Here is a 26,769-nt window from a genome sequence, read left to right as displayed (position 1 = left end):
AAACACTGGGCCTACATAATTTTTCGGAGAGTATTTTCAACCGGAATATGTCGATTGCAGTGTTTTTCAAGGAATTCTTGAAGAGGGCCTTTCTCCAATTTTTTTAAAGGTATATTGGACTGGATCATCATTTTACATAAATCGAAATTAAACTGAAACTGCTCATCTTTTGTGGAAGTAAATGCAACAGATTCATGTATGGTCTGCTGTTTAATTTTAGAAACTTCAACATTTTCTTATTTTCTGCATGAAGAGTCGTTCTGACATGTTGCGTCACGTTATATTTTTTATCACTTTGAATCTAAAACAACGTACATATACAGGATTAACAAAGGAAAATAGATAAAAAAAAAATAGTGGGCTTACGGTTTTCACACAAGCTCTGCAGAATATTTTGTTGTTTTCTAATTTTAATTCTGGAAAATCCCTTATCCACTCATCCGGCGTCGATTTTACTTTCGGCATTCTTTTAAAATATTAGTAATATTACCAAAAAGAACTCAACATGTAACAAGGGAGAACCACGTATAACACTGTACTACGACAGATGCGATAGACTGATGGTTGTGAAATAAACGGTTCATTTACTTAAAAGTTTCCATTAGAAAAATTTCAAGGTAGGTAGTTGAGTACAATAATCCTTTTTTATAGAAAATCTTCAACGGTCTTGCCGCAAAATGCCGAAAAAGAACATCTGGTTAAAATTAATTCATTATCAACGGAAGTAAGGATTTAAAGTCATAAAATCTATGGAGTATTTTTCCAATCCTATAATAAAATTTTATTACCCAAACGACCGGAACCTATTCACAGAAAGGGTCTTGAGTAAGTGTACTTCAATGGTCAAGTCCAGGTAAAATGCATACGATACGATACGGCTAACTAACAAGTATTTGTTATCCCGAAAAGGTCGGTATTTGAACAAAATATGCATTAAAACTCATATTCGTCGAAAAAAGCATTAAATAAGTTTTAATATGCATAAAATTGAAAAAAAAGCAAATAAGCATAAAAAAAAATGTGTCAAATGATTCCAAATTGTATCATAGTTACAGATATAAAACAGTTTTGAAGTGCTTACATTTTTCGCAAAAAGCATTAAACCTAGAAATTCGCTCTCTAGTCATAACAATCAGCCCAGTAGTTTCTGATTTATCTGTCAAAAAACGCGGGACGTGCTTTTACATTCTCAAGGGATTGTAAACAGTCGTGAACCCCGAAATACAATACTTACCGAGCGCAAGCTAGTAAAAATCCACACTTAAAACATTCTTGACAGTTTCCATTCCAGTGGCGGCCACAACACACTCGCCCCACTTTCAGCCAAATGTTGTCAGCCCCACTCCGGTCCTGATTTATTGTTGCCTTTCCATCGACCGACGCCTACGTGATTTTTGTTAATTTTAACAATGCTTATCAATCGATAATGAGCCCTTGAGTTGCCTACTCTATTGCCACATTAGCTCGTTAGCTAATCATTGCCTTATTAAAAGTATAGAATGTAGTGCAGCAATTTTCTGTTTTTCTGGAAAAGTATTGTTCACTAATTATTGAATAGGCTTAGCTGAGTGGATAACGAGGAGCTTTTTTAATGTAATTGTGTCGTAATTTACGAAGTTTGTAATTAGTTTAATAGTCTTCGTACAGGGTTAATTGAAATAATTTTATCAAGTTTGTGTGGTTGTTTATTTATTAGCTCGGATAATTCGGCGTTTGGTGGAATTGAGTGGTTGCGGACGTGGCACGAAAATGAATACAAAAAATAATAAGCGGAATGTTTAAAGGAGGAAGCCACACGAATTTGGTCGTTCGGGTAAATTAGTTACGGTGAAATGTGAATGTTTAAATGTAAGTACTTTTCTGCTTATTTAAATTTTAATTTACAATCTTTTCTCAATTCAGCTAACTGTGGTTGTTTTGGCTTTTCTGAAACGTAATTTTGATTATTTTAATTAAAGCACAATTTTCAAACAGTTAATTCTTTAAAAAAATATATATAATTTATATAGTGTGTCCACACCATATTTTGAAACAAACTTGGGGAAAATTGGAGAACATATTAAAAAAAAAAATCTGAGGACAGTAAATAATTAATTACGATAATTTTTCATTTATCAATCAGTGCACGAAAATTCTCAACTAAAAATTTAAAAAATTGACTTCAACAAATATTTACACAGTAAAAACAAAAAACATGTTTTGCAAATCACAAAAGTGACACGAAAATATTTATTTATTTTAATGAATTGTCTAAGTCTTTGTTGAAATAAGTAATAAGGCTGTTAATTAAAAAATGTCGATTACGTCACAGTTATATTAGTATTGACTTTTAAAACCAGAAAATTTCAAATTTGTTCTCAAAATATTTGTTTACCCGTTCCATAGGTTTTAATATTTTTAATATGCAGACATAGAGTAAAAACTATAATCTTATTTTAGTATAGTTTTGGAAATTTCATTCTACAGGTCCGGACAGGAACCATCGTTATTCACAAACGAAAATGACCATTATTTTATGAGTACAACTACCTGCTAAATGTTCTCCGACAAATTCGGGTGAACTGGTGTGAGCCATAAATATTTCTTACTATTGTACTACTGGCCGTCTCGTTATTGTCAATAACATTTTATAGGGTAGAATGAAATTTCCAAAACTATATGAAGAAGGACTAACAGGGAATAAAAGAAAATTTGTGCCTACATACCTAATAAATAAAAAATACACTCAGGAACAGAAATATAGAATAGTTATTTTGAAATTTCCATAAATTTTATCAGTCTTACTATGAATTAAACTACTTAAACACTCTGTACCAGAAAACACATTTCATTGAAAACATTTTCAAATTTTTGTGACAATGAAATTGTGAAAAAATGTTTATGTTCGAAAGTAAAAAAAATTGATATTTTTTGGAAAGTTGCCTAAAAATAAATTCCCAGAAAGTTCGTAGACATACATCTTGAGGACCTGATTCGAAAAACATAAGATATTAATAGTCCCGCACCAAGATTTTCGAAAAATATTAAGGTTGATTTTTTGTTTTGTTTTAAACATAACATTTTTTTTCACAATTCCATTCTCATAAAATTTTATTTAGTGCTTAAGTAGCTTAAATGGTTAGGTATATTGAAAAAATACAAATGTTCCATATGTTTGTCCATGAGTATATAATAAACCACATTTTTAGACTGTAGTTTATTACTCTGAAAATTTAAAAACAATTCCGTTGTATGATACTACAAAATCGAAAAATTTTGGAAAATAATTGCATTGTTTTTAATACCAAACTACGCCAACTTTCCTAATTTAATCTCGCTTATACTATGAACACCAACAAAAAATACCCACTTGCATTAATATTGTCTCAAAATTTTATCACTAATTATTAATTATTATTTAAGGGGTATTACACGCTATGTGAATTTATTTTTAAAGATATGTATTAAAAAATGTTGTACCTATCAAATGTGGTAATACATTTTTAGTTTTAATAACGTAGTTGAATCTTTGAAAATTTACAAGGTTTACCTAATATGTTGCCACGACGGTTAACTTTGCTGGCAAACTTTGTTACTTTGTTAAAATTATGTCGTAAATCAATAAATAATAATTGAAATGTCAAACAATTTTTTAGGAATTAAATATTTTTATTTTGCTGTAATATTTCTAGTGGTGCCGTCACTAGCATATTTTACGTAGTACCTATAACTGTTAATTTATTTGTAGACAACGTGTTTCGTTACACAGTATCTTCATCAGGCACTTAAGTTTATCTACCTGATAAAGGTATTGTATGTCGAAACGCGTGTACAAAATTCTACAAATAAATTATTTTGAAAGCAAAAGTGTACTATAATAGATACCTATTTATTTCCCATGGAATTTATTTATTATGAAGTTTATTTATCATAAAATTCCAAACATTACATGTCGCATTAATTTAAATGTATAATTGTTTCATTAATAACACACCAGTTTGTTAGACATATACTTACAGGGTGTTTACTAAACATACGGCAAAAATTCTGGGAGTTATTCTTCTATTTTAAGATTTTTTGTCCTTGAACGATTCTCGGAAGGGCGCTTTACAGGGCCATAAAAAAATTTCGAAAAAACAATATTTTATTAAGTCATACTGAGTAGGTACATGTGAAAATTCTTAACCTACAAAAACTGCTGAAAATAGTTACCACCAATCTTTTCCTCATTAACAGTCAAACTTTTTCAAAAATAGTTTGTTTTTCATTGCATGGTACACCTCAATTATCCGATTTCCTAAATTTTCCTGCATTTTGTTTTTAAATGGCCTAATAAAAATCTAAGCGATTTAAGTAATTAAGATTTTTGGTAATACCTATTGACTCAACAAAATATCGGGTAATTTTTTAAATTTCTTCTCTAGTTGTCCATGACGTTTACGTCAGCAGTTTCAATTGCACTGCTGACGTACCTATGCGTCATGGCCAACTATACGGTATAATTTATTATGTTTTATTTAGTAAAAAAAGTTTGTTTTTTAAATAGACGTTCTTTGAACAATAGGTTGACATAAAATTTCAACCAAATGCCTAGAAGTAAAAACGACTTTAATTTTTTTTCACAACCATATAGTCAACTAGAGGTTCTGAGCATTGATAAATTTTGATATTTGTTAAAAAAATCGTTATCTAACCTGATACAAATTTCTTATTACTGCGTATAAAATCAACAGAATTTCCAAAAAATTCGCTCTCTATTTAGAACATTTACTAAAGTCTCTTCGTTAATTTTGAAAGATCAGTACAAACGAATACCCTGCATATAGGTAGGTGTCTCAGATAAAATTCGGCCGCCTTAATCTTGAAAACGGATAAAGATATTGAAATTCGGTAAACGCTGTCATTTTCAGCATGAAGGGGGAAGCATAATTTAGTACATTGCAAACATAGATGGCGTCGGCCTCACGTATAGGTATAGGTATAATTTTCCACTGATTTTGATGGATCATTAAATTACGATTACAATTATATAAAACTCTTGTGTTTATTTTATTTTCAGTCAATAAAAAAAAAATAACATTTATTCTATGAAAAAGCTAAAGAAGTTTAATGACATAAACAGTAACTTAAGCATGTGTTAAAAAGACTCAAACTTTTCTAATTGTATTTATTAATCTTAAAACACGCCAAATCTTTTATGAATCACCAGAAAAATAAATCTATAGGCTTTAAATCTGAGCTGCGAGCTGACCATTACCAATTTTCATCATATTTCAATCATTTTTACAATAAAAAAAATAACCATTTTCGAAAAAATATTGCAATACATTACTGAGGTTTTTAATTATAATTAAATTAAATTTCCTCTTTCAAGCTAAAACAATGGTGTTTACAGATTTTCAATATTTGTATCCGTTCTCAAGATGTAACGCCGCCGAAGTTGTTTTGGGACATCTGTGTATAAAATATTTTAATATAAAATTACACAGTTGTGCTAACGACCAATAAAACAATGACATTAAATAATAAAGTAAAGTGGATACAAAATTTAATTGCTTGAGAAAAACGCACATTTTCATTTTCTATGGAGAGTTGAAAGTTATTTTAGCCGAAACAATTTGTTGATATTTCGTACCTAAAGAGAAATAAAAAAAAACACGATAAAAAACTTTGACGATTTTTCTTTGATACAATTTTCGTGTTGACAGACTATTACACTTTGAAATTATTATTAATTATTACTCAATTTGAAAGTTTGAGTTGAAAATGCAAAGACAAACGTTCAAAAATTCGTGCCTGTCTTTCATCGTATTTTTTTATTGCTGTCTCGGTATAAACTTAAATGTAGCGGTGCTCTCTTTTAAAATAGGCATTACTAAACAAGAAAATGTTTCTTAAAAGAAAAATACATTAGCGACGTTAAAATTTTGGAAACACTGATAATTTTCAAATTGTTTCAAAATATAAGTACAATGCAAACACGCAGTGAAAATTTTTAATTAGTCATTTTTGAGAGAAGTAAATTCTTATTAGTTTTATAAACGTTTTACTCTGTGATATTCTCTAAAATTTGAGTTTCGGACTCTAAATACGTGGAAATAACGAAACTGATTTGTTTTGGTGGTTACCCACTTGCGATTTTATTTTTCATAGTTATTATACTACCAAGATTACACACAATAAAATAGCTATAATACATTTCTCTGCCGAAATTAAATATTACCTTAAAAACAAAAAACGTTTTAGTGACTTAAACTTTAGTCGACGAGTGTGAAATTTCGTCGAAATAAAATTTCAAAAATCAAAGATCAAGTTATCACATTGCTTAGACAGAAGAAGAGTTGTTTTATTGTTAAACACAGAATTTATTACTCATACAACAATTAATAATTAAGTTGTGTCACTAAAGTTATAATTATTTTATCTAGGTAAAGCAGTATAATATAGAAAAAATGCCTAATGTAGTGCTGAACACCCTTAAGGGAGAGGTAAGAGCGCATGCTCTAACACTAAAAATTCGACTTCGACTCCGCTTGTTGCCGCTTGTTTTGGACTTGGCGTTATCTATTAGTGTATTTTACCTTAAAAATTAGTGCATTTCATTTTACCCCAACTTCGTATCATTTTAAGGCGATTTCTACGCCTATTTAACTTTCGACATACTACCTATATTTCCCCCATTTTTTGAGTCGTCCCAGCCAGCTCACCAAAATTAGCTAACCCCAGCCCGGCTTCCTTTTCATCCCATATTACCCATTCCACGCAATCTGGACCGGCCGCTTCCCGACTACTCCCCGTTTGTAGCCGACACCATGAATGAAATCGGCTCTCAGTCGCAGAATATGGATTCGGCATTAAGATGCCGAAGGGGCAGTGGGTGGGTGGCGGTGGTACCGGGGTTCGGAACCATGCAGGTTCATTCTCCTACACCGACAATGCCCGCGAGAAGGCACTGCCATTGGACGGGCTGGCCACGCCCACCGCGACTTGTCACCTACCGGTATGCAAATGGCCCCCTCTCCGGAGGACCTCAACCCGCAACGCATCATAGCAGCTCGAGAAGCCACTATTGGCATTCAGCATCCCGAGCGGATCGCGGGCGGCTGTGGACGCTGAAAAGCTGAAATTTCAGTGCATGACGGCAACAAGTATGACAGAGACTGGTTTGAGGTATTGCAATGACGGTTTCATGAATAATGAATTACGTTGACATGTTAGGAGGTAAATGCACTATTTATTGCCTTTTTAATATGATTTATTGATTCGAGAGTGGGTATTAAGAGCGGGTTTAGATCGGTAGGTGATTCTGGATGTGTTGGAATTTGACGGTTTTTAACTAAACGATGCAGAGGAATTTTAAATTATTTTGTTTGAGAATGCTCTGGTGGCTCAGATACGAACGAAGCTTGACAGGAAGTCGATTTGTTTGCTCAAGCTTATTTACCTATGCATCATTGATTGTTATTTAAAATGAAATTATTAATTTAAATCTAAGCTTTTATCGGAAGGTTTATGTATTTTTCAAGACATATATTTAAAATCTATAGTTGTCACAACCAATAAATAAATCATCCAATAACGTAATTTTATGCTTAATAATTAATCTCTTGCTTATGCAGTGGATACTTTCATAAATTACAAATTTTCCTATTCTTGATTGAAATTACTTACAATGCACACAATATTACGTAAAACAATGATAAAAACAAAGTAATAAGGACGTTTATATTTTGTTCAACGCATGGTGATAAAATTATTACTCATGTTTCAAGTTCGCTTCATGCAGATGCTTATGATATTTTAAATAATATACTTTTACTTTTTACTAATGAGTATACGAGGGTGACCCGGAAATAAAATCCCACTCGTGTATATTTCAGCTGCAAAAATAATAAATTAGTAAAAACATGGTCCAAATGTCATGTTTACGAGGAACGTGCTGTAAGTGACCCAAAATTAAGACATGATTCAGCTGTTTTATCGACAACATTTTTCCTCAGATTCGTCAAGTTTCGTCGACATTGTTTGAAGTTGTGATTAAATAAATAGGCGGCTGATTTCTATGAGCAGGATGTATAAAAACCTGTACCCTGCTGTACGACAGGTCATCTAATAAATATACCGATTATGTCAAGGAGTGGTTTATAATGAGAAATGGAATCTAGTAAATAAATCTTTTTTTTAAATAGACTGGTAGTTGCTTAAAAAATGTCAAGGGAACTTGACTTTCTTGATAACCCCTGTACGCCATAAAGGCACAATTCGAAAATTTGTCTTAATTAAATACAAATGTTTCGTTATTTTAATGCCATAGAAAAAATTAAGCGAATTTTGATTTGAGTAAAGTATACCACTTACAAATCATCTGGTTAATATTTTTATTGTTTTTATCTAATTGGGTAGTTTTTGGGCGAGTAATGAGGCAAGTATCATTTTGTTGTTGTTTAAGAATACGAAAATGCACGTTTTCTTTGTCTGTTCTATATATAATCTACTAGTCCCAATTAATGTAGATTTTTGTATTCATACCCACATTCCCAGATTTTTTTATAATAACTTATTGATATACAGGGTGAGTCCATAAGTGTCTCATTTATTATTATAACCACAGACAGAAAAAACTTAAAAACCGAATTGTACGCCTTTTTGAGTTGTATAATATGAAATTATTTTCGTTCATAGAGAATGTGTGTTTCTTCCGTTTTGGTAAATTTTCTATAACTAAAGTTTAGAGTTTTACCAAATTTTCATATTTTAACAGACACCATATCTGAAGAAAGAGAATAAAAACAGAATAGGACGCTGTAATAAAATACAAGGTGTTCTGTCTCAAAAAAACTGAGATATACCTAAATACATAATTGAAAATAATAATATTTTAGATTATTTATAAACACTCTCTATGTGAATCTTCAATGTTGTTTATACGGCAACAAAACGTTTTGTTTATCTATATCTATAAAATATCGCAAGAAAAATGTTACCTAAAAGTGATCTTATTGCGAATTATTTTGCAACCTTTGTATTGTCAGAAAATTTCTAGAATTAACTTGGAAAATGCCATCAGAATTTTAAAAATAAAGTATTTGTAAAGTCTAAGAGAGTTTAATTAATTAGGAGACAAGAAAATTATATTGAGGGTTCCATTAGAGCGTATAAGTTGAACCATGGCCGACTAGTATAAAGATTATGGCCTGTCCAAGAGGTACGATACGTGTTGCCATCTATTAATTTTAATTTGACTTGACACTATGGGACTTCAAAACGTGTAATGGTGGTTTGTTTCGGTATGAATGCCTTTGTGCCTTTCAAAAAGTGTTAATAATTCTTTTGTCGTGTTTGAATTATTAATAGATGGCAGCACGTATGGTACCTTTGGCATTCCTTTGGACAGGCCATAATCTTTATACTAGTCGGCCATGGTTGAACACTCTGTTGAGATGAAAATAATTTTAGTTTATGCTACTCAAACAAGCATAAAATTATGGATTTTATCTTTTCTTTTCTTATCGTCAATAATTAAAGAGATATTGCTGATTATCAGACATTATCATTAATTAGGTATTGGAAATAGAAAAAAAGTCCAAAACTAAAGTTGAACAATTCCTGAAGGACTATGTATAGTAGTCCAACTCTAACTTCGTTTTTATGGCACTGCAATCTCAATTACCGCAAGTATTAGGAACTCTATTGAAAATGTAAATATCCATCCCACAAATCATTTTAAAGGTTTGCGGGCGCATACGGCCCTGTGTAGTGTAGACAGTTGGTCCCTTGATGGTTTATGACCGCTGGATTACTTACGGCAGAGGCCTATTGTGGAACACTTAACTCCTTCACAATAGGATGCAGTCCTAAAAACGAACCAGCAGTTGGAGCACTATACCAAAATTATTTTCAACTAAGTATACGCAGTGTTCTGTTTTTGAGGCCTAACACATCACTTAATTTTGTCAAACAAAATACTTTATATATTTTTATATAGAGTAATTTTTTTTTAATTTCTGCTCTAGTTGGCCATGGCGCTTATTTCGTTTGTCGTTTCAGATTTCCTGCTGACGTATGTGCCATGACCAACTACAGCAGATATTTTAAAAATTATCTTCTGATTGACTTCTTTCAGGCTTTATAACCATAGTTTATTTTCGAAAATTTCTTGAAATTTTTAGCAATGGAAGGGTTCACCAAAAAAATCGCAATAGGATTACATTTAAAATAAAATTGGGTTTCAATATACAGAGTGTTTATAAACAATTTGAAATTACTGAGATTTTTACTTTTTTAAGGGACACACCTAACACATTTAAAGAAAAACAACAAAAATAAAATAAAGTAAAATGCAGTAATAAAATACAGGTGTTCGGTTTGAAAAAATTGAAATATTGATATTTGAAACTTGTAAAGTTTATTTTTAAATTTTTTATTAAAATTTTATTTAATTGTTACCATAACTCTATATTAAACAGTGCTACATTGATGTTAAAAATAACATTATTGGGTTTTTTTGTGAACATTTGTATTGCTAAAAAATTCAAAAACTTTTAACAACATGGCATTGGAATTTCAAAAATAAAAATGATGATATATCTACAAATATACCGGGTGTCTGGAAAATGGTGGATTAATTCTCCGCTACGCTCTTAAAAATCAACTGGTTAGTCTGTGAAAAATAGTAAAAAAAAATTCTTCTCACATTTTGGTAGAGTTATAATGATTATAAAATTGGTTCTTTTGCTACGTTTAACAACTAAATAACACAATCATTATCACAATAACTAGTAATAAAACTTTTAGTTAATATTTCTCTCATCCATGACCATGTTTAATTTTATAATTTCAGTTAGAATAATGTACAAAGATATGGTTGTGCTGTTTTTGTAAACTATCTCCGCCCACCCGCCCTCTTTTTTTAAAGGTATCTCATTTGCCAAAATCAGTTTTATCTTAAGAGGTACTAGCCCTGCCCACCCACCCTCGCTTTTCTTATAGGGTATGTGATTTGCCAAAATCAGTTTTATCTTAGCATCTACTAGCCCCACCCACCCACCCTCTCGTTTCTTAGAATTTATGTGATTTGCCAAAATCAGTCTTATCTAAGCAGCTACTACCCGCCCCAGTGTTGCCAATTTTACTTTTATAAAATTACGTTTTTTTCGTAATCTACATCATAAAGAATTGTTTTATTATTTTTTTTGGACTCCTGAAATCCCCGTACATAACGTACTGAAGAGTTAATCCGCCATTTTCCAGACACCCGGTATAGGGCATTCTGTTTTAAGATAACTAAATTGTGTGCTGTGCCTCGAAAACAAAACACACTGTACAATCCAAAATAATGTTATTGCATACTACTCAAAGAGCCGTACATACAACTTTCTAGATCGAGGAACGTGCACTTAGTGACTCACCCTGTATATTTTCATTGGTTATAGGCAATGAAAAATTTCTCGAATTTTTTATATTAAAAAATACATTTATGGAATTAATACTAACAATTACCTATTACAAACAGTAAATTTTAGAATCAAGGCAGACTCTTTTCTAAATAATCTCATTTCCATTCTTGTTTATAATTTTTTTTACTAAGAAACCATTGTGAACTTTCAATTTTAGAGTAAAATGAATTTTACCAGTGATATAGCTATAATTCCTTCAAAGTTAAAAAAATACTTTCTAGGTACATATTTCCAACAAATTTTAATTTTCTAGAAAATTCCACTAATTCCAAATAATAAGTTCATGCATTCGCTGTAATTCCACTTCTGGATAATTTTAACTCTAGCAAATCCGTTATACCACAAATAATTGTACTTTTTGGCAATTAATATAATTAATTGTGCAATTATTTCTGAAATTCCTTTTATTTTGGTTTTAGTTATTAAATTATGCGATGTGGACGTCATTGGAACCTCAAAGATTAAATTTTGGCAAAGAACCACTTCCTAGGACAACGTTGTGTCAGTTGTTATAAAATCTATGCTTCTTTTAGTGACTGTGTCGTAGCCAACGCCAAATAAAAACGTTTTCGATGGACGAGATTTGTCTAAGTCCTGTTGCTGATCAAAAGCCACAGTGTTACATAATGTATTTAAACTTTTAACGTAAAATAAAAAAGTTTATTAACACCAAACGCAAAAATATTCCAAATCGGTATTAATTCCTTTTATTTCTTCAGAATTTTTATGGAAAATGGTTATTGGCTTGCAACACTAAAACATTTACCGAAAGATATATAAATATTGAAGTTCTATTTTCTATCTATTATACGAACTGAAAGGGGCTTTTTAGATATTTGTTAACCTACATTTGATAACCTATTTTTTAACAAAATAAATACAATCAACTTCACCTACTTTTAGCGAATTATTTAAATATTTCAGGATATCAGACACAAACAGATTGTTTATGTCCACAGCTTTCAATAAATACCCCCAATATAGGCATAGAAAAAGTAAATATCTGTTCATCAAATAATGGCACTGTTGCTACAGAAAATTATACTTTTAAAAACTAACTCCTCGAAGGAATAATTGGCAATAAAGCGCAATTCTTCACCACAATCACGGTCTCCAACCTTGAAACTGTCGCAAAATTACAGCAAACAAAACCCAATTGTCAGCAAATCCACGCAACGCGTCTCTCCCAACATCTTTAATTCCTCAAAGCTCGCTCGCAACATTTTTATAAAAATCGCGCCAACAATAGAACCGAAAAGAATCCCCCATTCCCCGGCCTGAACGATGCTTTAGTCATGCACGGTCAATTGAAACGCGAACTGCAAAAAGCGGAGAAAAATCAGGGACGTTACATGTATAAAAATCGATTTAAAACAAATCGCTTATACACCATTTTCCCTTCACGTGGGGGTGTCACAGGATAAATCAATAGAGCAGCGAATGCACGAACTTGGACGAAATTAACCAAATCCGTGAATTTTCCGGGAGCAAATACCTCCAGTGCCGGGGAGAAATCGACACATGTCGGTATATTGGTCAAGAGGGGTTTTTTCTTGAAATGTGTGTACATTGGAGTGTCGGATAACCAAGTGCGTCGGTTAGTGGTTAATATAAATTGTTATTAAAATTTTTAGTGGCGGTGGGCGCTGTGGGATTTATTCATACTTTTTACTGACGATACAGTCGGTGTCGTTTAGTATAAATAGCTATCGATTGTCGACTGTCGATAGTGGCAGACACTATTGAATAAATACATGTCGAAACTGTGCAGTGGGAAACGGTATTCGGTGACTATTAGGTAATTTTCGAAGTGAATAATCGAAGAAATTCTAATTAACTATGACTAAACACAAAATATGTAGCTTACAATACTCTGATCTAACCTGGTTTAAGCTAAACATACTTGACATACAAACTTGCTATCAATATTAAAAATATTGACTAAATTTTCTTACGATTTATTACCTACTTACGATTGATGAAACTTCTAACCTGATTATAAGAAGACTAAAGTTTTAACGATTTTTAACAATGAAATTTCGCCAAGACGTTCTAATTGTGGCAATTTTAACCGTAAGTCTGCAAAATGTAACAAAAATGGAACAAATAAAACGCTTTCACTCAGGTTTGATTATCACGCAGAAGAGCTTAGAAGTGTGGCTATAAACAAGTTGAGATAAATTGTATTAGAAGTTTTTCACAGAAAGCGAAACTGAAAAAACTAAAAGTGAAAGGCAAAGGGAAAGAATTAATAAAGAAAACAAACTCCTGACGGAGAAAATCGGCAAATTGAAAGGCATAAGGGAAAAGATGACTTAGAATTGATTAGAATGAAAACGAGTTAGGAAAATTAAGAATACACAAATAAAAAAAAATAGTTATGAAAAAATTATGCTAAAAAATATACAGATGGCTGGCTGGACAATGTTTAAAAAAGAAACAATTTTTTCACAAATGAGCTAATAAACTCAGCAATTCTAATACAAAAATTTTATTATTATTTTATGTCTAAAGTCTGGCAAGTAAATGTTTTATAGTTATGTAGTAAAAACGCTAGTGTAATGGAATCTTACAGTATTTCTCAATTTTGCACTAGCAGGAGTAAAGAAGACTCAAGAAGAGATTCACGAAACCAGTACTTGAAAAATTTTTGACAACAAATCCAGCTTTTTTGTAAAATAACAAAATTGATTTCGTTATAACCCGATAACCCCTAGTTATCGTTAAAGTTAAAAAAAATCAATAATACCAATCACAATGTAAGAAGAAAAGTGGCTCAGGAGGGGATCAAGCCCGCGACCTTCGCTTCATCAACTAAGCCAATCGGTCATTGAATTGCGTTCCGCTTATAACTGTTGTATGTTATTATATAATTTTGAATCTTTTTCAAGAAAATCTGAATGCCAGGGTGTTGGTCACTTATGCGCGGCGGTTAATGTATCCTATATGGCTGATTTAATTTCAAAAAAGGTGATAGATATAGTAGTACCTAATTTAGTTAGTATGTATAAAACTAAGAATATCAGCAGATCTTGTTTTGTAAAAAGTTTTTCGAATGAATATGTAAAAATATAAAGTAATTTCTCAAGAAACTGTTTCATTAGATTAACCTATTGGCAGAAAATTTAAGAACATAAAAAAGTTTTCATTTCTTTAAGCGTTTATGGTATTACTACATTCTTAAAATTATATGCAAATATTTCTGACCGTGGCGCGCAACTGACCCTTGCCCGAATGGCTAGGGTAACCAATCAAAGCGGCTTCGTACAGGGTTTCATTCCCTCATGAGCCACCTTTTTTTACACTGTGGTTGGTATTATTTATACTTTTTTAACTTATATAGGTCATTGTTAAATAAATAAACTTTCGTGAAATCAAATTTTATAATATTTTTTACGAATGTTGATTTAAAATTTGGAAAACATTTTTAATCTCAATAAACGCCATATTATTATTATTATTCTTATTATTATTAGATTAACTGCTTAATAAAAATCGACGCAGACGAAAGATGGCAGACATACCAACGGAAGACCCATTTTTTCACATTATAGGGGTCATGAAACGTCGAAAAAACATGAAAGTGGTTATTCGCTAGGGAAGTAAATTTTTAAAAAATATATTTGATTTATTTAAATTAATAAGATACTCCGCTGAATTTCTGTGATAATTGTTGCTTCTATCAAATTCATTTAGTAATGTAAGACTAATTTTAGCTAAAGATATAAAAAAATTCTAAATTCACAAGATGCATTGTCAGGTCTAGCACTTTGGTCGAGAAATTTTCGTAACTATTATACTTAGAAAAAAGGTCCAATAAATTTTTATTTATTAGTAGAGGAATGATTTGAAAATGGAAAAATTTGTAGACGAAGAGATTATAAATTCCAGAAAAAATACAAAATAAACCAACGGATCCAAGGTATGTAGTACAGCAATAGGAAAGCAGAAGAAATTGCGAGTTTTGAAAAACAACTAGTGTCAAACAAATCTCGTATTTTAGAACAAATATAGACATTACCAGTTACAGAAAAGAAAGGAAAGTACGAAAAAATTGGTTTAAGGTTATTTAGACAGAACTTCCTTGCCTCCAAAGTATAGTCCACAAGCTTTTTTAAAAAAATAATTTGTTTTATGATAAACCGTATAAATTAAAAAAATGTAGATAATAAGAGCCATAGTTACAAAAAAAACCATGCCGCTTATACCAAGAGAGCAATAAAATAAACGATCGAAGACAGCCAGGTATTTCCGAAGATTTGTCTTTGATAGAATTTTCCTCTTGTCAGATTACTGTCAGTTTGAAAATTTAAGTTGAAGATGCAACTATCAAAGACATACTTTAAAAATCCATAGCTATCTTTGATCGTGTTTTTTATTGCTCTCTCGGTACTAGTGTAAATGATCTTTATCTAGAACACAAATTTCTTTTCTGATTTTTTTCCCTGAGAATATCTACTATCAACTTATCAATCGTCAATTTCCTCAGTCATTTTCGTAACTTTTTACTTCTTTGGATCATCTTCTACACCCTTCTTTTTCATTCTTCTCTTAATTGTTCACAAATTTTACTTAACTTTGTTATTCTTTTTTCATTTCTTCGGTTCTTCTAAATGATCTTCTTCTAAACTTTCTTATCTTAGCAAGAACTAGCCCCACGCAAGCACCCTCTTCGCATTCTAACGACTAGTTTTATTTCTGTTCAATATAAGATCATCAATTTCACTCAGATCGGATAAAATCAATCACTGAAAAAGAGACAGGGTGGGTGGGCGGGGCTAATTATGTTGTTCTGTCGAGTGGGAGTGGAAAATAAAAAATAAAAATAAGCGCTGATCGTACTTTTTTTTATTATATATTATTTGCTATAAAATGTATTTCTTATTTCATGTACCTGACTGGACTTCAGATAATTTTCAAAAATAGTTGAAAAATGGGCGAAAATATCAGAAGTGCCAAAATCAGTCTTATCTAAACAAGTACTAGCCCCACCCACCCACCCTTTATTTTCTTGGAAGGTATGTCATCTGCCAAAATCAGTCTTGTCTTAGGAAGCACTAGCCCCGCCCACCCGGCCTCTTCTCATTCTAACAACTAATTTTATTTCTGTTCAGTATAAGATCATTAGGTAATTTCATTCAGATTGCATAAAATCAATCACTGAAAAGGAGACAGGGTGGGTGGGTGGGGCTAATTATATTTTTCTGTCGAGCGGGATTGGAAACTAAAAGAATCTAGGAAATGAAGAAAATAAAAAAAGACCTGACCAGACTCTGAATTATTTTCTAAAATAATTGAAAAATGGACGAAAATGTTAAAAGTGCCAAAATTAGTCTTATCTGAGCAAGTACTAGCCCCGCCCGCAAAAAAAAAGTAAAATATAAACCCCGCCCGCCCACCCCGTCTCAATTCTGGTGATTTTTTTTATTAATCGTAAATCGAGGGGCGGACTTTAATTGTAAAATTCTCACTTTTCTACGAGAAACTACCATGAGAAGCCCCACCCATCCGTCTCAATCTCAGTGTTGATGAATTTGAATTTTTTGCAAAATCTAAATTCTTGGGGTAAAAAATGGAGGCAAATTTATAAACCACAAATACAAGAGTACATTATTTTATAAAGTTGGGATGGCGTTTATTAGATTGGAGGTCATCAAATGGAGTGGAGATAATCAGACAAATTTTGCTTAGCGTTTTACAATCCACGCGATATTCCTAACATGTACAAATTTAACAACAACCCGTCCGGAGTTTCGAAGATTATTTGCTTAATAAAAAAAGAAGACAGACAGGAGAAATGCGAGACCTATTTTTTCATATTCTAGGGGTCATGAAACGTCGATAAAACCTGAAAGCAGCCGTTCCTCGGATTGTAATACTTCATTAAATTGCTTAATTCTGGTTCTTGACACAATATACCTGCTTTTTTTAGGAGATTTGTTTTCCCTGATGCATTTAAAATCTGGTCAAAATTTTCCTCAGTACGGGAATTTGAGTTACTAATCCTAATTAATTATCTCATGAATATATCCCCTAAACTTAAACAACAAAATAATTATTTATTAATAAATTTAAAACCAAAAAGAATTTCACATTTAATCGTCTTTAAAGTTAACTATCTAAAACTAGTGGAACTAACCTTTCCTGATTTTTTTAAATTTTTGCTCAAGTTGGCCACGACGCTAACGTCAGCCGTTTCAACTGCACTGCTGACGTACGCGTCATGGCCAACTAGAGCAAAAATTTAAAAAATCACACGTTATACTTAAGTATACCAACCAACGAATTTTTATTGAGACTTAAATTAAGAACTGTTTTATTATTATTATTTATATTTATTTATAAGAAAGTTCACCGCGATCCCATTTAATCTACTTACTACATTTTACTTTTATAAATGAAAAATAAAAGCAGAAAGTGTCAAAATTTCTCAATCCACCTTTCGCACATATTTCAGAATAACCGATTTTTTCGATTATATATGAGTATAAGTTATAACAGACTGAAACCAATACCATTACGGCCCTGTCCAGTAAAGTGCAGAAGTGTGACAATCAGGGATTATTACGAAAGTGGTGTTATATATCTGCCCGTAGTTTTATTTGTTTGGGGTGAATTGTGTGGCTGTTGTAGTAAGCCCAAATAGCGGGTTGTTTTTTCATCTTTAAATTCTACATTATCGAAATTAAAAGGGAGAGATCCATCAATAAACTTTTGCTTGTTGAAACACGCAGGCAATAGAAACTTTTATAACAACAAAATTGGCACGTAGAGAGTTTTATATATGATCAGCTTCATATGTTTTGATTTGTGTTAGGATTTAAAGGCCGTTGGGAAAGCAAGGCGTTTCTCCTGCAACTGTCAAAGTAAAAATATATAAATATATAGGTGTTACATCAAAAAATCAAATAGAACACCTTGTACTTTTTTTACTTCTGTGAAAAGTGTCACAGATTTTTTCAATAATCCACAGGAAATGGGTAATCTTGTGCCAATAGGCACTTGAAACACTTGTAGTGTAATATGATCTATAATTTCTAAATCTCCTCATATATCTCGATGCAAATAAATTACACAACTACACCTCCCATTACAAGCTCTTTAATATTCATCAAGTCTTGCAGTGAGCTGTTTATTTTTAATCGTTTAACGTTTTATTTAGTTATAATTATTTTTACATAGTCTAAACACTTTCCGTCATCGTACTTGCAGTGTTTACGTACCGACCATTTTTCAACCTAAAACACCTCTTGCACACGTTTTCGCACCAACCCGAAATTTGACCACCCGATTTCGATTTCGTCCCACCATGCAACGCAGTGGCGTACTTGAAAAGTGTTTGACCTTGTCATGAAATATGCAGCAGAGTTCAATGCACACCGAGTTAAAAATACACACGGCTATTGTATTATTATACAAATATATGTAAATACGGACGTTTTACTCCCCCTTGAGGTGCACCTGTGCATGTTGGCCGCGAAGCCGAGGGTGATGGTCTATGAATCGATTGGGAGTTTGTATGGGAAGTAGTAGTAGTAGTGGTAGTGGAAATACGCATTTACGTTACGCTTTTATGTCTGGCTATGACCTAAAATCCGGAGTCACGAGCTTTTACTTTCAGTCTAGTTTCGCCCAGAAACGCCACAAAGTCTTTTTTGTTGGAGAGGATACGGAGAGATCGGCATGAACGAGCAGACGCTGACGGGGTGGAAGATGCTGAAAGGAGAACGAAACTTTGGGGTGGTGGTGAATACGAAAACACTTACAGATAAATTAATGGTTTGAATAAATGTGAGCAATACGAATGCGACTAAATTTATTTTATGGGTTTTGGATATACAGGGTGTTTTAATTGAATGGTCTTATATTAATTTTTGAAAGTAATCTCCAGTGTTTATTGAAAAAGTGAAGGTACAGGCTGCTGGAACGGCGCCAAGAACTCTTGAAACTAAGCAAAATGTCCAAAAACGAATCTAGACATTCTTACAAAGCAAGAATTTTTGTTAAATGTTCACATTTTCATAAGATGTACTAATAAAATATAGGGCGTTCTATTTGAAAAAACTGAAATATCGATATTTGAAAATTGTAATAAATAAAACATTTTTATAAACACTCTGTATATGAAAATTTAAGCTCATTTATACCATAACAGAGCGCGTACTTTCCTTTATATGTCTACAAAATGTTATAACACAGATTTTTAAAATAACCCTACTGTGTTTTTTTGTGAACCTTGTCAAAAAATTTCAAGAAAATTGGAATAACGTGGCAACGTTGCATAGTAGTTTAACAAATAAAATGTGGTTATAAAGCCCAAAGGAGGTCAATCAAAACATATCCAGATGTAACGGGTGTTTTACTTAAAACAACTAAGTCCTCAAAGAACCGTCTTTGGTCTGACTTTTTTCTACTTATAATAATTAATGAGATATCGAGAAACGTGGGCTTAGTGACTCACCCTGTATATCGGCTCCTTCGTCTGTAATCTGTATTGTTTTCAGTGGTAATAATTTAATGGCACGATTAATGGAACCCACAAATTTAATTTGATTTGATAAATTCGTATTCTGATAAATTCGATAAATATTTGGTAAAAGGATGAAACTAGGTAAACATATTTCTGATAATTCTTGCTTGCTGCTTTCAAAGTTGTAACAACAGAAATTTAAAATCTTCGTTTAAGAAAAAACAGAGCAAAACCTGCATTTTTGTGTTTTACGACCTGTACATGAAGAAAAAGTGGACAGTTGTCAGAATGACCCCATTTAGTTTAGAAAAGTTTCTTAGTTCTTGCTCTGGAATTAAAAAAAGTGACGTCTTTATTTCTAAATAGCAGACTATCGAATAAATTGTGGAGTTTCTAGTTCTAGAGTAATTTTATCCGAACAAAAGTTCGAGATTTCTTAACGAATCTATTGTCGAGATACTTTCTGCTGGTCTGTATTGAAGAAGCTTTAAAAATGAAATTTAAGGTTTGGTGATTAAACAGAAAAAAAATCCCAGAAAGTTTTCTTAGACCGGCGAAATATTACAGTAGAAATTTCAGACTACGAAACAGAATTAGGAACGTCTACGCATGTGGTAGTGCACACAGGAGCGACAATGCCATGTTTACACTGGGTAATTTCTCAAGGTCGGGGTCAGTTGCACATGCAATTTTGCTCCTCCTTGACAATGTCACTGTCACCCACCATTTTTTATTCTTTAGTTTACGAGTGTGTTCACAACCAACTGAAAAAACAGATTGTTAAAATTATGAAGTATATATCTATGTTATAATACATATTAAATATAAATAGGATTTCAGATTTAGAAGTTATCGTCATCGTAATTTTTCCACCCCCTCAAGCCCCACCACAAACTTCAACCATTGTCTTTCCCAATGGCCAATTACCCAATCTTGCCATAACTCAACCCGAGAAATGTCATCGCCAACCTCTCCTCGCCTTCGCCCTCCCCCTCCCCTCATTAGCCGATATGTTAAGTACATTGTTAGCGCACATGGTCCCCTCTCTGTCGTAATTACGCCGCCCCCTCTCCCCGCCGTCGATGCAGTGGTCAGAGCATCTCGGCTAGCCGTGGAAACAGGACGGCTGAAACGCGCGCTAGGACACCGCGATCAAACCATCCTGAAAACAAACGACACGTGACCGAGTACCGTCAACAGTGCACATGTGTGCGGCACCGGCCCCCCGTCACACGTCCAAGGCCAGGATACTATCGCTATAGTGCTAGTGGTACTAGTGTTTACAAGTGTCAAAACCGGCTCTCGCCATGTGCGCGCCCTGTGTTTTTGCCACCTAGTAAGTATGTGTCACGTGGGGTGGGGGCGGCAAGGCCGCCTCGATTTTGATTAAAAATTCGCATGATAATCTGCGCTGGCGTTGATGAGTGCCCGTCTGGCCTTCCGCCCCGCAGGCGCATGCGTGGTCTCCTCATTACTTTACCGATTAATTAACTTGCATATTGCGCGCTCGCTCTTGCCGCAAATTGCGCGCAGTCCGTCCCTGTCTGGCACACGCGACCCTCGCTCTTAGGGGTGTGTAATTTCATTCTGTCTCTCCTCTTAATGAAAACCGAGCCGGCTCGCTCAGCGGCGTCGGTTGTGTTGAATAAAAGCGCTATAAACAATTATAGCGGGGTTGTTTGCATTGGCAAAACTGTTTAATTGTTCACACTAAATTGAAATAACAATTGTTGTAGGTGTGCGGATTGCAAAACTGCCGGGGTCTGGTCGAGAAATTTATATTTATTTTTGGCTGTTTATGCTGTTTGATTTACTAAACTTTCAAACAGGTGGACAATTTCGGGCTAAATTTAACCTGTCTTCATTCATAAATGGCCACTTTAGTAACTGTAAATTTCCAGCTTGCCGCACGATTTTCTGACCACCAGTATGCTTTAATGTATTAAACAATTACTGACCATTTCTTTATACACCAACAATTCGAGTTATTAATTTTCATTTTTCGCCCGAAACTCTCTTGAGGACATGTGTTTATTTTGTAAAAAACTATTTCAACAACTTAGAGATCAAACGAAAACGTGCTCACCACTCCATGTTGATAAAGCTTTAACACATTAGCTTTTTAGAATTATTTCTACAGAAAAAAAGTTACTTGATGTCACGTACGAAACATTTTGATTCAGCGTTAGCTGCGACTAATGCTATACATTTGGCAATATAATTCAAAATCTCTTTCCCCACTTCGTAGATCTGTCACTCTTGCTGCTTTACCGCCACATTATTTGCTATCACAAAAGAGTGGTGCCAACTAAAACGCTATCCGAGAACACTCTAAATGAAAATATTTTCGATCTCCCAGTATCTCAGTTCTAAAATTATCAAGGGCGCTCTATGCACGTGGTATACTTTTCTGACATTATATTGACTTTTTTCTACCTACAATGTACATGATATCTACATACTTTTAACGTCAAATTTAAGTACAGACAACAATAGTGAAAGTATTGCAACAATTACTTAGGCGCCATTCTTATCTCGTATCTTTTTCTTAAACTAAAGTTACATTTTCTAGAGGTCATAAAGGTTTGAGCTTGGTAGTTTTAAATAACGTGTACTTTATTCAATTTTTTTGAGGAGACAATTCAAACAAATTTTTGGAAAATTTGATTCATATTTCGACGAATTTTTCAAGTAGAGTCCTATTTTATAAAACAATGGCAATGCCGTATTCTTTTCAGTGGTATACTTCCGGTTCTGAAATAGTGAAAAAGAATCTGTTTCAGTTCTAGAAATTGTTTTCAACGCGTGAATAATTTTTAATTAGGTAAGAAATGGCTGAAACCTTACAAGCAATTTATGCCCTGTTGGATGCTTGACGAATGGCCCATATTTAGTTAATCGGGTCCTGCATGTAGCTTTTGGTGTCTTCTTTTCTCTTTACCGCGATTACAGTAATTACTTACTTCTGCCTCAGTACTGCAAATAACTACGATGCATTTTTAGATAATACCAAACTGCGCCGATTTATCTGGCTTAAATCTATTTACAGTGTGATTGCCAATAGCCTGATCAAGAAAAGCCAACGTTATTGATGAAATGTGTTAAAAATAAGTATCTATGTACTACGTAATCAGTCTAAGAAAAAAATATTTCAGTTCCAGTTTGTTAAAGTCAAACTATTTAATACAATAACGGTATCTACATGTTGGATATAGACACTATAAATTGCTTGTTTGTTTTGAAATCAATATTTCTCATTATCTGCCCAGTTATTGCATTTATTACTAAATAATATTAACGGTAAATTAAGATCAGCAGGATGCGGCACAGTAAGGTTCTAAGATAGTAATCGCAAAACTCGTGGCAGCACAGTTTGATTATCCGTTTTAGGTGAAAGGTGGTAATCGGCGCAGTTACACCATATTCTTTAAACAGCGCTCCAGTAATTGGATTTTTGTTTTTTGTTGTTGTTGTATTTTTATTACATTATTATTGCATTTTCGTTCGGTCTCTTGGTAGTCATAAAAGTGCAAAGCCTTTAAAAGTGTCGCTAGTTTTTGTTTATTATATCTATAGTGATAACATTTTTAATGCTTTTTACTTCATTAGGTTTGTTGACCGATAAAAATATTTAGTTTATCGTATTGCACCTTGATTTTTTCTCCGTTATGTTTGATCAAGAAAGACTAATTTTTTGCCTGTCTGTCATCTGTCATCTGTAGTCTACTGGGGATTTTATTGTTGTCAAGTTTTAGGTCTATTTTACGAATAATTACGAATGACTAAAATTTGTCTGAACATTTCAACGAATTTTGCAAAGTAAATATTGTGGTTATTATTCCAACTTAATTTTTACTTTAGCCGTCTAGATTTTGAGAAAAATATAAAAAATATTCAAAAGATTTTGTCCATTTTCTTCAAAATTTGATGACATTATGTCAAAGTTTTAACTAATAAATTGTGTCTAAAATGTGTAAAATATTATGAGCCTACCTACACTTATATATGGCATTAATAGTTTTTAGAATTATTTATACAGGGTGACTCAAAAAATGTATACAAGAAGCAATTTATTACTAAATTTTATGAAAGAAAATTTACTGGAAACTTACGTGTAGAATGCTTGTTTACAAGTAGTTTAACAATTCACACCTGTGTTTGTTTCAACTTCTAAAGGTTACTGAAAAATAAATAAATTTGTAGAATCAATTTTTTAACAGAAATAATAATTTAAAATGTAATACTTAGATATAATAATTCTCTAAACTATAGGGGTTCCGTATTTTTTCCCAAGATGCGACAATATGATTGCGTAATTGATTCTTTGTCATCAGTCTTATATAAACTAGATATTTCCGCATAGGAAAAAAATGGTCCAAGGTTGTTACAGTAAAAAGTACAATAAATACAGATTTTTCCAAGAATTATAAGAGTAGATATTGCAAATTTCATTTTTTATAACTCTAATAAATTAAATTAAGGATATGTATGTAATGTAAAGTAAATGTAAAGGAAGCATGCTACGAGCTTATTTCAGGTGAGTTTTTCCATTATAAAGTTTTCTAATGACGTCATCAATGTTTTGCAAGGACACGTATATCAATTTGGATACATACAGTGCCGTTCTTGATTTAATCAATACAATAAATTACCCCATTCACTAATCACCCGGTATAAGTAATTTTAAATGCATTGACAAACCACAAGTATAGAGTTACAATATCTTGCATATTAAATTTATTCGCCAAAATTTTGAGATGACGTCATCAATTTTTTGAGAGGGGATAAACGAATAAATTTTAATTAACGATTTGCCATGACTACGATAAACGTAAAACGTTTGCAAGATTCCAGAACATTCGATTTTGAGTTTCATAGTCAAATTGTAAAATCTTGTTATACAATTTTGATTTTTATTTTCTAAAATGATTTTGGTTAGCGTTTTACCGTCTAGATCGACACAGACAGACGGACAACAGATAGACAGACGGAAACGGAAGACCACTTTTTTCGTACTCTACGGGTCAGGAAACGTCGAGAAAATGTGAAAGTGGGAAATCACCTGATTGGCTCGATTACTAACTTGCTTAGCTTACTCCCACAAAATAAAAATCCGAAGAATTTAATTTTGGAGACCGATAAACCATTAATTTATGACACCCTATAACTTGCATTTTTGGGCGAATACTGATAGGAATTTTTCCTCTTATTTCCATGTACTTAAGTAAGGCAGTCCTCAAATTTTTCGTATACAGGGTGATTAAAAAATGGCGCACCAAGTGAACGATATCCTATTACACTTTCAAGTCTAAATTAGAGACAAATCATAAAAAAAGACAAAATATTCATTAGATAGATACTGTTACGGTCAGAAGATCTTTGTAATTGTAACCTTATTTTTTTAGTTTTGTATTTTTTTTTAACACTGGGCGCAATAGATGTGACGTAACAAATCTTTTAAACCTTAAGCGTCGAAGTGACAAAGCATACGCTACATTAGAATTTTTACAAAAACGACGTTCAAGATTTGAAGTTAAAAAATTAATTAATATAATGATTTTTTTGTTAAATATACGTAGTCTTCTTTTCACAACAAGAAACATAAAACATGTTCAAAATAGTAAATTTTTGTTGAGAAGTAGGGATTTTGTACTTACGCTCCGCCCCTCGGTCTGACAACGAATGAAAATTTCATCACAATTGAGATAGGGTGGGTGGGCGGGCTCATATTTGCCCTATTGTTTTAATATACGTAGTCTTCTTTTCATAACAAGAAACTTACAACATGTTCATTGTTCAACATGGTTAAATTTTGTAGGAAAATGGGGATTTTGCAGTTTCGCTCCGCCCTCCGGTTCATGACAAATAAAAAAAAAACACAAATGAACTGGGGGCGTGTAGGCGGAACTTATGTTTTTTAATAAGTATTTTTCCTTTCCGAACAAGAACCTGAAAGTATGTTTTAGAACGGTCAATTTTTATAAAGACATATGGATTTTGCAATTCAGCTCCGCCCCTCGGTGTAATTGCGAATGAAAAATTCATCACAATTGAGATCCGGGCGGGTGGGTGGGGCTTCATCTTTGTTTTTGTTTTATAATATATGTAGTTTCCTTTTAACAATTTTCTGGCACAAAGTAAAAGAGATTTGATACTAAATAACATAAAGTTAATTCCTTATTACATTTTTAATTTTGACAGTAATCAAATATGTAAAAGAAAAATTAAACTTTAGGGGCCTATGTCTTCTCCATTTGGGTCCAAGGATTGTTTAAATTACTTTGTCTTTATTCAATCAACCGCTTTTAACAACGTGTCATACAGTTAGTGCGCCATTTTTGAATCACCCTGTATATTAAGAATCACCCAGTATATCTTCTATAATCAAAATTTAGTTTACAAAATTTTAATATCAATTAATTAAATATTAATAGTGCAGTTTTTTATGAAACACTGCGTACGTACTAAATAATTTCCCGTTTATTTGCAATTAAAAAATACCCCAGAATTCACACATTCGACTAAAAAAGTCCCTACAGTGTTTCCTTTTCGTGGACGGTGTCCGTGAGAGAAAAGGGTTAAATGATAACCAAACTGAATTAAACTGTTCTAAATTTGTTCATTTATCGCTGGATCGCTGATGGAAGGGTATACTTAAAGAATTTGTGAATGACACCTGTCAACAGATTATTATTTTAACTTACAGCGGTTATTATAAACAAATAAAATCGCAGAAGTTTTATAATTTGTCTAAAATTCTGGGTTTGCTGGAACTTTATAGAAAGATTTTTTTAAAGTGTTTGAAGCAAAGACAGAGGCTAGGTTGTTGGTCAGTACCCCAAAATTCATTACGATGTTTGGTCT

The 26,769-nt window shown here is 32.6% G+C and overlaps 1 protein-coding gene across 3 annotated transcripts in view; it reads left to right on the top strand.

Annotated features, from left to right (window-relative positions):
* The window catches only part of LOC135139524 (zinc finger homeobox protein 3), a 294,739-nt gene that overhangs the window by 70,777 nt on the left and 197,193 nt on the right, over window positions 1-26,769 (top strand). For 2 of the 3 annotated variants that reach the window (XM_064069791.1, XM_064069790.1), the window contains exon 1: window positions 21,023-21,241. The exons of the other annotated variant lie outside the window; for it this stretch is intronic. The gene's annotated coding sequence lies outside the window, so the exon portion shown is untranslated. Of the gene's footprint in view, window positions 1-21,022; window positions 21,242-26,769 lie in introns of those variants that run through there. 3 annotated transcript variants of the gene reach the window in all.

The sequence above is a fragment of the Zophobas morio genome, unplaced genomic scaffold (assembly GCF_036711695.1).
Source record: "Zophobas morio isolate AGI-343-1 ecotype UQ-CSIRO unplaced genomic scaffold, CSIRO_AGI_Zmor_V1 ptg000031l, whole genome shotgun sequence".
NCBI classification, from domain to species: Eukaryota; Metazoa; Arthropoda; class Insecta; order Coleoptera; family Tenebrionidae; genus Zophobas; species Zophobas morio.
The sequence above is the reverse complement of the archived record's forward strand: the minus strand, read 5'-3'. Positions and strand labels throughout refer to the sequence as shown.